Source organism: Sorex fumeus, unplaced genomic scaffold, assembly GCF_029834395.1.
Source record: "Sorex fumeus unplaced genomic scaffold, SorFum_2.1 ptg000063l, whole genome shotgun sequence".
Taxonomy (NCBI): Eukaryota; Metazoa; Chordata; class Mammalia; order Eulipotyphla; family Soricidae; genus Sorex; species Sorex fumeus.
The window spans coordinates 38,483,665-38,499,534 of NW_026606120.1; the positions used below are offsets into that span (position 1 = coordinate 38,483,665).

At 40.5% G+C, this 15,870-nt stretch overlaps 1 protein-coding gene across 22 annotated transcripts in view; it reads right to left on the bottom strand.

The window, feature by feature from the left end:
- Window positions 1–15,870, bottom strand: part of KALRN (kalirin RhoGEF kinase) — a 792,058-nt gene that overhangs the window by 666,085 nt on the left and 110,103 nt on the right. The window lies entirely within an intron of this gene.

Below are 15,870 nucleotides of genomic sequence, written 5' to 3' on the forward strand. Positions count from 1 at the left end.
TTACCAACAGGCCACTTCACCTCTCTTGATTCACTGTTCAGGAAACACTGAAGAACTTTAACTAGCAAACAAGTCATGGTCCCACTTTAAAACATGTCTAAGTCCTGAATGGCAAAGGTTACCCACAAATGGAAAAGTTATTAATAATTTCATTTGTCTTAATGTGGCTTAGCAAATGCTACTCAAGTATTCAACATACATTTATAACTAATGTAGCCTATGTTACTGAGTGAGTAACTCTGGAAGAGAGAGATAATCAACAGGGCTCCCATTGGGGAGGCAAGACCATGGGTCTACTACATAGTTTGCTGTCATTTTCCTTCCTCTTTTCACTTGGCCATCTTTCACAAATAAAATGAAGTTAAAGCAAACATCAGTTGTGGCCTTGGGATTGACTTGGAAGATAAAGCAAGTCTTAGGAAATGGAAAGGGGAGAGAGGATAACAACACCGTCCATGGAGACAAGGTAAAAGAGTAAGTGGATATCTGATGGCAGTGACTGTGTTCTCTACTCTCCAGACAAGTCAAACTCCACCTTATTTTCACCTCCCCTTACCTCTATTTATCACTACCTTTTGTTTTCTACAGTTACTCTCTCTTGGATCCATTGTCCAATTGAGAGAAGCAGAACACATTGTCTAACCCACACTTCACCATCGCCATCAGGTAAAATGGCTGAGATAAGATATATTCTCTGGCCTTACAAAATATAACAGCCTTAGAGAATATATTTATGGTGATTACCCAAGGTATGGTTGGATCCAGGCAGGATTCACTGTGGAACGTTCTTAGCACGCAAAAAGAGAATGGGCTCTGAGCTGGTCATAAGAGCAGGAAAAACTTAAGGTGAAAGAGTACATCAGTGATTGAGAATGATTTTCATTCCAGTAGGGGAAAAAAAAAGAGCTGAAGAAACATGAGGCCCTTGGAATCTATTTTGCAATGCGGCTAGAACACAATTTGGCCACTACTCCTGAGTAAGTCTTTTTTTATCTTGCAAAGTAAAAGAGGTTTATTCAAATGATATTGGGCAGCTAACAGAGATGGATGGAAGGGAGGAGTACCAAGACTGGAAACCTGCTAGAGACTGGATAGAAGGGACATGGTCAAGGTTACCCCAGACAAAGCCTGAATAAGACAGCATCACTAAACACACAGCTTATCTTTGTCACTCAAATGGACTTTTCAGTTAGATATTGAGTCATTCATTCAAGAATTAGAAATATACTGTCTATGCCAGAGCCTTTTTAGAAAACAATATAGATGTTTCTAAAAAAAACTAGAGATTGAGCTCCCATTTGACCCAGCAATACCACTTCTGGGATATAGCCTGTAAATAAAAAAAAGTACAGTAGAAATGACATCTTCTCTTTTATGTTTATTGCAGCACTATTTACAATATCCAGAATCTGGAAAAAACCCGAGTGCCCAAGAACAGATGACTGGTTAAAGAAACTTTGGTATATCTACACAATGGAATACTATGCAGCTGTTAGAAAAGATGAAACCACGAAATTTGCATATAAGTGGATCAACATGAAGAGTATCATGGTAAGCGAAATGAGTCAGAAAGAGAGGAACAGACACAGAATAAACTGCACCCATTTGTGGAATATAAAGTAACATAAATAGGAGAATAACACCTAAGGAAGCAGAGATAAGGGCCAAGAGGATCACCCCATGGCTTGGAAGCCGATCTCATGTGCTGGGGGAAAAGGCAGGTGGGAGGGAGAAGAGAGCATTAAATGATGGTTGGAGAGATTGCTCAAGACAGTAGATGTGTGCTGAAAGTAGACTGAGTAAGTCTTGACTCCCTCACTCAAAAGCAGCTTGAAAACTGACAGAACTGAACAATCTTAGAAACACCATCTTGAGCAGACTAGGGCCGTATCTAGATTTGTTTATCAACAAAGCACTCAGAGTCTCGATTCATATTATCTGGCGTGGATCTTTATATAGAAAATGCCAATAACTGGGAATAATTCCATGGATTTTCTGTATTAGAAGCTGCTTCTGTCCCCGTGCAGCGGTGTAAGCAACTAAAACAATGACAATGCAGAGTGAAGGAAAAAACAGGCACAGAAAGGTTGGATCTATGAGGGAATTCTGGATGCCAGAACCCTTTAGAAATACTTGAAGAGGACAGAGACATCATCTGAGTAGGGTATACAGGAATATCTCAACATCAAACCAGAGTCACCACAGGAAGTCTCAATTCTTGAATCATAATAGTCTCCTCCAACAAGCTTACTTCTCCAGATTCCTTTTGGGGCCCAAATAAAAAGTTGGTTGGTTTGTCACCCCCTCCCCCCACCCAGGAATCCGCAGACTTATTTCATCCCTATAAAACATCTACTTCTTATTGCTTGATCTAATTTTTTTAATTTCCTCTGTCCCTCTATTGTCAACTCAACAGAAGTAAAACTGCCACTTTTAAGCAGCCAATCACTATAACATAGTTGAGCTGAGACTTCCATTCTCAGCCTCAAAGTTTATTTCACCTCAGGCCTCTGTCCTCATCAGTATTTGTTAAGTAAATAATCTCTGTGTACATACATATTTTTTAGGGACAGATATTTTTTAATATACAAAAAGTAACAAGTGGAGAGAAGGGCAAGGAATAGCTATCAGTTAAACAAACACAACAATTGAAAACATCTGTGATTCAACATTCCAGTCTTGTTATTTTCTTTGTTCATTAACTGATTCTATTCCACTGATACATTTCACCATAGGTCTAGTTATAAACTGCTTGATAAAAATCAGAATGGGGGATGCCAATTAAGGTTTTCTGATTTACTCTAGTTCTTAGAGTTTGGAGCCACACCCAGCAGTGCCAGAGGGACCATGTGGTGCTGGATGTGGTGCTGGATTTACCTCCTGCATGCAAAGCACGTGCTCCAGCTGCTGAGCTATCTTTCTTATTGGGGGTCAGAGGGTGCCCAGAGATTATTCCTAACTCAGCTGGGGAGTAACCTCTGGTCAATGCTCAGAGGACTATACGTAGCGCTGGGGATTGAACCAGGGTTGGTCACATGAATGCAAACTTCCAAACCACTGTCCTATATCTCTAGTCCCTGGTTCTTAAAGGCGGGCAGTTGGTCTTGCTCATTGCTATCTTCCTAGCACTTACAATGCACTTGCTGTACACAAAAGTACTCAGCAAATATTCACTGAGGGAATACATGGATGAATGACATGCATGATTGAAAACCTATTATACATACTAAATACATTTGGCAGAGGGGGGCCAGAGAGCTGGTACAGTGGGTAGGGCACTTGCATTTCATTTGGTCAACATGAATTCAGTGCCCTGGCACCCACATGTCCTCTCAGCCCCATCAGGAATGATCCCTAAGTAGAAGGCCACAAGCCCCTGAGCACAACTGAATGTGGCCCCAAAACCTCCAAAGTATTGGAGAAAGCCTCCCAAGTATTGTTCAGGTATTCTGGTGGGCCCTCGAATTCATACTTTTCCCAGCTGTGCAGGATTAATGGTAAAATGCTAGGGTTCAACTATATGGTGACGCTCGAGACCAACGGTGGTGAGGGCCACAAGGCCATATCCAGCAGTGGTCAGGGAATAATCTCTTAAGGAACACAAATATGAAGAATTTCAGCCTGTTGACAATAAAAAAGTTTTAAAAAACTGTTGAACAAGAATAATAAAGTATATGAACAAAAGAGAAAGAACACAAAATTAAGCAGAACAGAATCAACCAAATAGTATAAACACTGCCAGATACCACAAGGTACTATTAACTGTTATCCTTAATTATTTGAAAGACTTCTGTTACAATTGACATTATAGAGCTCTGCATTACTCTAAAAGAACTGAACCAAGCTCACCCTGCCTAAATGAAACAAAATTAGATTTCAATTACATAAAATAATTTACTAACCATTAGATCTATCTGACACTAAAATGAGTTTCCTTGTGGAGTCATAATAACCTTATAACTAAATATATGGATCATTGACCCTCAAAGATTATCCAGATACAATTTCTGCCTTGAGTAGGACTTAGACTCAATCAGTGGAAGCTGTGATATTGCCCGTAAGTATCTTCCAATCTAGAATCTCGTGGTCCAGAGTGGAGAGTCAGGCAAAGAAGAGTTCCTGTAGGAGGAGGAAAGTTTGGAATCACACTGAAAAGGAAGACTCAAAGAATAGCTAATCTAGTTTAGAAACATGATAACATATCAGAGTAGAGGACTCAGTAAGACAGGGAGGATCATAAAAATAAACCTTGTAACTTTGTAATTTACACTGATTCAATTAAAAAATTAAAAGCAAAGCAAAATGACCCTTATTGTATAATTGTATCATGGATACTTTATTGTCCAGAGATATAGTCACAAAACCACCTATCTAGAGTATGTTAGACTTTCCAAAATTGGTAAATAATCAATAAACACAAATACATCTGAAGTGAAAGAAAGCATCATTTACTTACAAGTTTATGCAATACATAGCGGCATATCATTACAATTAAAGTAAGCAAGTGACAAGGCAAGCCTAGCCCACAAATCTGTAACTAATTTGAAATTTTTGAATGGTGGTCTCTGAGCTACGCCATAAATGTGCCCAGGCTGGCAGCTCTGGACTCTTGTCCAGGGGTCATTATTTTATGAATCCCATATTATAGCTGAGCCAGATGGACATGCACATGCACACCTTCTTTCATTTTGCTTGGATAATGGCCAAATGCAAGTAACTTTACTATGACTTAAAGAGTACTGTGCCCATCTGTTCACAATTGATGGGAATAATTGAGGGGTAGAATATGCCAGGCTCTTGGGACAATCCTGTGGAAATGGGACAGAGTTTTCTTGGCCATGAAACAATGATTCCTTCATCTGTGAACATATGAACTTGATAAAACTGTCACTTAATATGGTATACAAAGGACTTAAGCCATTCCATTGCCATGTGGAAGTTTACCTAAATTATAACTAGGGAATTGCCTTAACATTTTGTATTACCTCATAAGGAATTTTTGGAAGCATGAATCTTTGTGTTATCTCTCATAGGAGAATCTGGCTTTGTGCCCTCAAATGAAAAAGCTAAAGTTGTTATTGGATACCAGTCCTGTCTACTATCTTGGATTTGAAACAGAAAGATCAATAACTTTAAAGAAAAGGAGCAACTAGGGGATGCCCTGAGACCATAGACAAACCTCCACTGACCACTTCTAATAAAATAAAATAAAATAAAAGCCAGAGATGAGAATTAGAAAGCGTTCTCAAATATTTTTATTTGAAGATATATTTTCAAATACTTTGAAGCAGGACAATGGTTAAAGAAGAGAAAGGTTACCAAAAGTGGCTGAGAAAAACAACTTAGAGAACACTAATTTTTTATTTTTATTGTGTGTGTGTAGCTCAAGGCCACTCATAGCTATTTTTAGGCCACTGTGATGGTGGCCCAACACAGAGAAAGACCCAAGGGTAGGGTGCTTCTCAGGCCCTATGCCGCTAAAACTCCCCCAGGTCGCCCTGACAGTGCTCAGAACCCTCCAGAGCCACACCTGGGATCTTCCTGGTCTGTACCTGGAAATTCTCAGGTGCCCATGCAGTACCAGGTATCAACCCCAGTTGGCCTTAACTCCTGTATTAACTCTCCAATGCATAACTGGATAACTTTTTAAATAAAAACAAAAAAAAAAACCTTTTCTTGAGTAAAAATTAAAAGAACCTTGCTAAAATTTTTTTCTGATGACTCTGTTTTTTGAAGTTAGGGAAATTCTGCTCGTGTTATTTAAAAGAGACATGGTGGTGGAGGGGGAACAATTTGTTTGATCCACAGCAAAAGAAATATTTCTTCTAATTCTCAGCCAAGAATTTCACAAACCATGATCTTTTTTACAACACAAAGCATCAACCCAAACCATGAAAGCAGAAGAAAGGTAGTTAAAGGGCAACCTAGAATGAAAGGGAGTGTTGGTAGGAGAGCTACTGAGACTGGTACAAGCTAGTAGAAACATCTTTCCTCTACAACTGCCCTATGAAGACAGAAACTAAACCCAGATGTACCCTCTAATTCATGGAGTCACCATTGCCTACAGGGGAAATACCTATTCAGACAGTTGACTGGAGACAGCCCTGTCAATCAACTGAGATGCAATGGCCTAATTATGAATTACCCATATTGAGAGTATCTCCTCTTTCCTGCTCCTATTTCCCTGCCCACAGGAGAATAAAGGACAAAGGGTGGAAGAAATTCATGCTAATGCATTTCATTGTTTTGGAAAAGCATTTATACATTTATACAGAATTTCTACAAAATTTTTATAAGTTAAAACAGGAAATAAAGCATGTTTTCTCTGACTTCAATTACTTAGTCCCTTAGTACCTATGACCAGAGATTCTTAAGCTTTTATCATTCATGCTCCCTTTTCACCCAAGAATATTTTTTTCTTCAAAGTTTATATTTTTTTTAATTTCCTTAAAAGAAGCATCATTGTATTCCATATTTTAACCTAAATATTTACATTTCGGGTTCTAAGATGAACATACTGATTCAAATGTACAGTTGAAAGGTGATTAAGATGAGTAGATATTTCTGAAACGGGTTTATTATTCTCTTTATTAGATGTTAGTATTTCAAGAAGGGACTGATCAAGCTAAAATATAATCTTCACAAAAACAAATTCCCTGTATGTTTAATATCCAAATAATTTTGTTTGGAACAAATAATCATCCCAACCTATATTAAATTATTTTTATAGAATTCATAAGCACACCTCCGTTCTAACCTGGTGTATTAATTCTATCAAAAAGCTAAATGATTTTCTAACTAGTGTGTCCAAGAATATTTTTTCTGGTTTGGGAGCCACACCTGTTGATGCTCAGAGATTACTTTTGGCTCTGTTGTCAGGGGTCACTCCTGATAATGCTCAGGAGACCAAATGTGGCGCCAAGGAGCAAATCTGATTGGGTTGCATGCAAGACAAATACCCTGCACTATCTCTCCTACCCTCACCAGAGAAACTTTGCCATGATATATAGACACATTTTTTCCAGGTATACCGAAATTTTTATCAGATATGTAGGTATATAAATTATATCTACAAATAAAATATTTATTTAAAATAATGTAAGAATTATTTTTAAAAGGAATTATTCAAAACATATTTTCAAGATTTTTCATGACCCCTCCCCATATTCAGTTTTTTATTTCCTTAAAAGAAGCATCATTGTATTCCATATTTTAACCTAGTGTAGTCCCATGGGGTCATGACCCCGAGTTTAAGACACTAGGCCCCTGACTATCCCTAACATCCCTTGCACATCCAGGAATAATGGAGAGACCCTGAAAAAACAATAGCACCAGGAGTACTGGAGAGGGCCTGAAAAGAGAGGGCTGAGAGAGACTGCTCTGTCAGCATTATGGGATCACCAGCCACAGCCCTCTGTTCACACGTGTGGCTTTCTTTCCCCTGCATGAAAGCTCAAGGCCACCTGCCCCTGGAACGCTTGTTTCCTTGCCACACTGTCTCTACCTCATCCCTCTCACTTCACAGTATTAGCATCTTTGAATTTATGTATTGTATATGTGCCATTTCTCATGATTCAGAACTGCAAATGTAAAAATACGAACAAAGCAAGAGACATGTAATCTGAAGTCCTGGAGCCAAGGCTTGACTTGACTTCCTGGCTTCCTCGCTCACTGGGCAATCTTAAGACAAATCCCTTCCCCTACTTGAGATTTTGTTTTCTCATCTGGAGAAGGGTAATGTGAATCCTTGTCCTATCACGCTCTAACGGCTACTTACTTTTCAAGTAAGATAATGCTTTCTGGAAAAACTTGCCAAGTGAAAACTTTCTTTCTGAAAATTGTAAATTAGCCTGTTTCTGTTGTTGGTGATGATGCACATATGTATCTCCTTTTTATATTCCAGCATCTAAACTAGAGTTTCCCCCCTTCGTTGGACATGGCACACAATTGGCTTAAATGTCTTTAAATGCCCTCTTGTAAATATAGGTCCTCTCCCACTTTGACCATGTACACTCAGAGGTCAGGCTTCCACACACATCATTATAAAGATATCCCCTGTGAAACAGCCTGCAGCCAGACCGTGTCGACTCTACACCTGAGGCAGGGCGAAGACTCAGCCTGCTGAATGTCAAGGCAGAAGCAGCAGAGTGGCAGAGGTCCAACATCAGCAACACAGGCCACACTGGCACATCTAGACCCACTGCCTAGAAGGAAAATCATTCCCCTGACATCCAGAAATATTTTTTCTTCTATTTAGCATCACCACCTGCAGGAACTTTCATCACAACCACTACAGCCAAGCTCCCTGGCACCACTTACCTCACCACTTGGCAAGTTAATGGCCCAGAATTCTCTCACTGGGACTTGTTTTTAGAGTCATAACTAAAGTCTCTCATTGCCCGACAGAAGGCACCCAGGAGACCAAAGGGAGAAGGAAGCTATATGACATCTGAATCCACTAATTGTCCATCTTCCCCGGAGCAGTGTGCTGACAGGGTCTTGTCTTCTTCCTGGAGTGTCCGCTACCAGGTCTGCCTGTGATCAGGGGCACTGGCAGTGATACTAACTCGCCTCATATTCTCCACAACTGACACCCATAAGCAGTTCCTTTGTTTCACAACAAAGTAAACCCAGTAATTAATCACCTTATGGAGAAATATAATCCATGGTCTCTTTCAACAGGGCTGGCTCCAAAGGCATCCCAAACTATAAAAATGTTTCCAATAGAAATAAGCCACAATTTGTTGTACCTTATCATACAATCAGACACATGTACCCCAGAGTCAACCCTTCCTTAATATCTGATAAAGGATGTAAGAAATGGCTGAGTGTTTATGAGTGACTTGTGCAACATTTTATAAACATAAAAGAGAAATCAGTATCAGATTTGATTTTATTACACCTAACGCCAGCAGAACTTCCATGAGGCCTCCTCCATCACTACACCCTATGATTCATTTCCTCACCCAGTGTGTGTTCACTGTGCCTCTGACTGTGCACTAAACACTATACTAGGTTTTTGTAAAAAAACAAGATAGGTAGTCAAAAATCTCTGATGGTTAATATAGTGTTTATACCCTTGTGTTAATTACAGTCTCTAATACAGAACACTTTCCTGGAACTGACAGTATTCTCCACTTTAAAATGAAACTGTGGACATGTCTTTTTAAGCAACTTGAGGGTAAGAGCATTTCTGATTTTCTTTTCTTTTCTCGTAGTCCTCTAAGAGAAAGTGCTGAGGTAAGTATAGTCAGATAAATAGCTAGCATATATGTATTAATATGTGTATATATATTAAACTTTCCTATAAAACTGCTAAGTTTCTTCAAAAGAATGTCTCCATCAACATTTCTACCTCTTCTAGGCCATCCAAATGATAGTTGAATTCAGTGATTCTTCAAGCAGTTGGGATATCCTAGATTTAGAAAACAGGAAAACTAAGTCCAACTAAAACAAAACAGTAAGCTGTAAGTGACCTAGAAGCCTCTTTCTTCAGAACCAGGATCGTGAGTTTGTGAAGAAGGAATGAAGTTGCCCTTCACCCATGAGATCTGACATATAGCATGGTGGCTGCAAGAAAACCAGAATGAAATCAGAGCAGCAAACCTGACTTTGGACAGCAAGACCACCAACAGAAACATCCAGCATGTTACCCACATAGAATCTGTCTGGCCAAAAGACCAGGAGTCAGTTCTGCTACCTCGTCCCGTTCCCCCACAGACTCTAGCCTGCCAGGGGCACAGCTGCTACCAAAACAAATCCAGAAAAGCTAGAAACCCTGATATCTTGACTGGCCCACGTGACATATTTGCTCTTGTCTGGTTCCGCTGCTTGAAAACCATTTTCTAGAATAGGCAGCTCTTCTCTGATAAGCTCCAGGGACCGACACCTGAGAAAATCAATGGCTGGAGCTGACGTCAGAGAAAGATATCCTTTACCACTCTAGATGAGACGATGTCAATTGATGGTGCTCACCCAATCACCCCCATCTCCTGTGTGCCCTACCACTTATATCACTAATGTACATTTTCCATTGGTATATACAGAATTATCATTGGCAGAGCGTGTCTAATCAACAGCATCCTAGGACTGGCAGCAGAACACATAAGTGCCACCGACAAGGACTTCAATCTAAATCATAGGGTTCTAAGTCCTAGCCATCTTCATGGGATATCACAGGATGTATCATCTACAATTTAATTATGTATCACCTGAAATTTAAGTAACTAACCTGAAGCCCATCCTCCCATTCCCCCAATAACAACTCTAGAGCTTTCAAAATCAACCAAGAGTTTAATTTCCTTCCAGTCCCAGACGCTGTACTAGACTTCGCCTCAGTCACATCAGATCTGGGTCAGTCTAGAATATTCCTGCCTGCTTCGTGATGCTTCTCAGGATCCAGGATGGATCTTGAGGCACTCTTGGAAATCAGCTTTGGCATTCAGTTAGGCAAAAGCAGTGATGTGAGCTAACTTCATTTCCTCAATAAATACTTCACTGACATGGAAAGAAGTAAAAGAAACCTTATTCATGAGATTTATGTTTGTCTTAGTGATTCACAGAATAATTGTCTTCAATTAAATATTTAGTTTAATATCTTACTGGGTGTGAAAATCCTGTCCATTCATCAGTTTTCCTCTATCATTAGTGAATATATTGGGGACAGCCTCATTCCTCTCTAAGAGGTGGGGGGGTCCATGCTAGCTTCCTCTAAATAAGGTGTTGTGAGTGTTTACACTGTGTTGAACACACCCCTAGGCACAGTCTGCTCCAACTCATCTTACATCTCTCAACCCACTATTCAGTCTTAAAGTTTGCCCTATTCACATGGATCTCCAGGCACAGAATCCCAGAAATTCTCTTTAAAATGTGGGGTTGGGTGTAGGATAACTGTTTTTTGCTTCCTGCATAGCCTCAGGTAGTTTAGGTTTATTGGGTTGCTCCCATCACAGTACTCCCATTCTTCTGTGTTTATTTGTAACTTCTTATTTTGTGCTCTGTTGACTTGTAAATATTGTTTTTCTCTTCTCCCTATGTCCTTTGCATAGTTTATTCAGAGCAATGTCCTTTTTGTAAGGACACAAGAAGACAGTATATGCTATGCTTTTGCTATGTGACTCTCAGTGATATTTTCCTCCTGGGCATCTTTTTTCCCACCTAAGCCTCAACTGTCCTTTCTTCCTAGCGCCCCCAAAAGCAGGGGACTGGATGGAACCAGGGCAAGCAGTAGGCTATGTGCTACCCTGGCATCCAGATGGGCCTGGCCAAAGTGCCATGATGCTTAACTATAAGTTAAGAGCTTTGTCATGGACAAATACTGTCATGATCCAAAAGTTAACAACTAGATTTGGACCCTGCTAGGGTTAGGAATGATTAATCTGGCCTGAGCACTGTAGTCTGAGTCTGTGGCAAGATGTTCCCAGGAGGGCTGCCCTACAAGCATCAATGTTATCTCTTACTGTGTCCATACAAAAATAACTAGTATTAAGATGTTGATAGAGTTATTGGACTGAGGAAAGGAGAAAAACACCTTAGGAGGTATTGTGCCCTTGGGCAGTCAGGAAGGGCTTTGGCATATCTTAGGTGGTGTTCCCTTTGAACTTGGTGGGCCCTCAGGAAGGGCTTTCTTATGTTGATTTTGCGACCTGACTGGGTGCAATGTCAGCCCAGTGTGCTGGAGAGACAAGAGAGCAGGGAGAGAGTGAGAAAGGGCAGGGCAGTGAGATGGACCACAGAGAGACTAGTAAGGGGGACAGAGAGAGAATGTAGAAGAATACAGGAGCAGTCATGTGGAGAGAGAGAGAGAGCCCAGGCTGCGAGACAGGGCATGGAGAGATGAGCAGGAGAGACAGGAGGAGATACTCCCTAAAGATTTTATACAGTTGAGGAGCTAAAGGAGCTAAAAAGGGAGGAGAAGGAAAGAGATGTGATCTAATATATGGTGAAAAAGATCCTAGGGAGGGCTTTGGTTGGGGGGCAGAGATATAGTTTAGTAATCTGGGGCAAAAGGTCTGATTTGATCCTAACCACTGCACATGGTCCCCTAGGGAAGGCCAGGAGTGTGACCCTTGGACATCCAGTTGTGAGGGACAGGCCCAAAATGGACCACCAGAATTAATTTAGCTTAGCTTAACAGGAACCCTCATTGCAAAATAACTGGTTTTTCTGCCCCTGAGCAAGGAATTCAGATACAGGTGCCCCGAACTGCAAGTCAAGAGAAGGGTGAGGGTCAGACCAGATAAACATAGGTCTCTCACAAGACCCAGGACTGCCCTAAAAACCAGGACGTTTCTAAGCACTGACGCAAATGCTGATCTTTAAACTATAGGCTAATGAGTGATGTGCTTTAAAATGGATTGGTCAGGAAAGTGTGGGTTGTTACAAATATATTGGCTATGAAATGCGCAGGCTCTGCTGTTATGACCGCTGAAGGCCTATTTAAGATCTCCTTTGGAAAAGCTTGGGGTCTTGCCCAACCTGCCAGACCTCCGTGTCTGCATAGGCGGCTCAACCCTGGCTAGCCAGTCTTACAATAAACCCTGCTTGCTGTTTGCAGTTTCTGGAGTCTCTGTTATTAAAGGGAGATCTTGATCCATACCCAAACACAGTGAGCACTCACACATGACCCAAAGGGAAAAAACTGAGACTGGAGTTTTAAGAAAGAGTACTGAGTTCAAATTCAATGTAAATGTGTCTGACCTTTTTCCCCTTGTGTAATGGGGAAATAAGTATTGTTGGTAAAGTCAAATGAGATGATGGAGTGTTTTATCAATCATAAGGAATGATAGCTAATTCTCTACATCATTATCTTCAGTGTTTAGGGAAAACTTTGTATCATATATACATAATTAATGCTCAAATAAGACATAGCTTATTGTAAAAAACTTGAGAAATTAAATTTCTTTACTTTTATTATAGTTCAATGAGTATTTGACCCTTCTCCACCAAACTTGTTTACATATTATTTCTAAGTTGCCTAAGTGTTTCCATTCCTCCAGTATTTACATGGACAGAACTGCTGGTACTCCACTGACCCATGTCAGAGGCAGAAGGCCTCCGTGTGCTTATATGTATATTACACTTTTAAATTGCTCATGTTGAAGCACAGCTTCATTGTCTCCTCGCGAAAATCTCTCCCACATTCAGTTGCTAAAGTTTCCCTAGATCCTAAATAAAACATTCCCAGTTACCTCCACAGAGTAGTTCTAAATCACCCCCACCTCCTTGGCCCCAAGAACAGCTGCCATCAAGAGATAGCCAGAGCCATCTGCCATCAGTGCATCTCTGTCCATCCCCCAGCGGAGCACTCACTGATCTACTCTGAAATCTGGCACAGGAGGAAGTACTTCCTGCATCCCCCCTGAAAGCGTCCTACAAAGTATAGCTAGTGGTCAGCTCCAAGGGAGGACTCGGCTGGCCCATGTCCACACCTTTGCCCTTGGGGAGACTTCCTGGAGAACATGTGTAAGGAGGCAGGCCTGTTGGGTGAGTGGGGAGGACAGGACAGATGAGTAGATTCCCAAGGTAGCTTGAAACCTAAAGGGATTTTAACCTTTGCATTAATTAAATGTCATTCTAAAATTTTTAAATCCCTGGCACCATGAGAAAGATTTACTATGCCAAAGCAAAATGGGCCTCTGAACAGTAATTACAAAGTATTATGAGTTAATCATGACTTTGTACCTTGTATGACTAAAGTTAATTCCACTATCTGAAAAATGAAAAACTGATATTCAGTAACTCAGTGAATGCCCCAATCCATATCTCCTGAAAGAGCGGTTCTCTTTGCTGTGACACCATGTGAAGTATGTCTCTGCTTCAGGAAGCAACCCAAGAATATCTCCCACCACCTGTGAGTCATTCCATTCACTCTAGACACCACCCACCTCACAATGCACACACACACACACACAAATACACACACACACACGCACACGCACATGCACACACACACACACACACAATTCCTTAATATTCCTCTATTTCTTCCAGAGCCAAGAAATCTGATATTAGCAGCAGGGTATATTATTTTCACAATCATAAAAGGATTGACTGAGTGATTTAGCCCAAAAAGAGCGAATGAATAATTTTAGGGAACAAAGTGCTTTCAGGATCAGAGTTTTGGACCGGGAGCACCTTTCTAGTACCTTTCAAGTCACACAAATTCTACCTTTCCCAGAGATAAGTATTAATAAGCGTTTTAGTTATTTAAGTATCAATTAACTGGCTGATTCTACATACAGGCACAAACATGCTCCAGGAAAATACACCAGTGTAGACTTACAGCTGGGACAACAGGTCAACAGAACATACTTGTCCACATACCAGTCAGTGTCTCCTCTTCCCCCTCTCATTGTAAGCAGCTACAGATCAGAATGAAGACTACAATGTCTGAAATCTGACCTTCCATCTGCCACTTGATCTTCCATCTGCCACCTCACCAGTTCAGTAGGGGTAGACGCAGTAAGACAGTAAGAAAGGTCTCCAGGGGACCACTTGGCAATGAGCAGATGTTAACTTGTACAGCAAACAGGATAGAGGTAACTCTTGTTTCAAAGCAAGAACAGATCTAAGGTTAGAGCCAAACATACCCCGGTGACCAGAGGAGACCCCAAGAGATTGACTGACTGCCTCTCAGCATCTGGGATATAGATACTCTCACTGCAATTTCCTGATGGAAGGCTGGAAAGAAGTGTTCTTCAACCAATGGTCTGTGGATCACTGCTGGCCCAGAAGTGTTAAAAGGCTGAAAATACTGGTTTAGAATACAGAAACAGGTTTGAATAGTGGAGTACTATTATGCAAGCTGAATGAATTAAGCAAACATTCAACTTCTTTGGGTCTCAGTTTCCTTCTCTGTAAAATAGACAATACACTGTGAAGTTTGTGATAAGTACCTAATACTGTTCCAGGCTTACTGGAAGAATTCACTTCATAAATGTCCAGAAGAAAAATTATAACTCAAACATTACCAACAGGCCATATTCTCTGTGAGATTATCCCCCCGCCCCCTATAGAAGGACTAGCTATATGTGATATATTCCTACATTATTTTTGCTGGCCCTAGCAAAACTATTAAAAAGATACTGAAAACTAACAGCTGGAACAGAATATATGATCATTAACTATAACCAAAGAGAAGTCATCTGTCCAACAAAGGGATGAGAGCCCAGTCATACCCTCTGCCTCATTTAGGCCAACTCAGCTAAAAGACCCATAAGGATGTTTTAAAACACCATTGCCACTCTAAGATAAATCTGAACCATACCCTTTATTTGAATACAGAAGAAAAGTTTTCAGCCACCAAATTTGTTTCATTGAAGGCTGTGTGCTGGTAAAAAAAAAAAGATTCTAAAAATGTATTACAATATTTGTTAATTCTGTCTTCTATAATGAAAATTTTCTGTGGTTTCTGGAAACAAACTTGATTTACAAAGTTGCTTGTATTTTTGATTAAATGTAAGTAAATCTGACTGATATAAAGTATCAAGACAATTAAGCATTCATTTACTAGTTTCTACCCCAGTTAATGTTCCAACTACAGATTCCCCTAGCTAAACCTCTCTGCAGGCAACGTGGGTCATTCAGAAGGACCGGGAAGGAGCTGAAATGCAGAGGAAGCAAACAGCATTAAATCAAGGAACACACCCTCACAGCCAAGGTCAATACCCAGGAGGGCCAGCAGGACTTGGACAGTTGTTGGCGGAAGGACTCCACCCACACAGCACTCTGAACAGAAGTTCTCTTCCAACTGGAGGCATAGGGCTGCTAATCTGATGCATACCCAAAACGGAGACATGGGTAAAAATAAAATTACGACTGCTCCCGTGAGAAAGCCAGGAAGAGAACAGATTTAAACAATTATGGCCT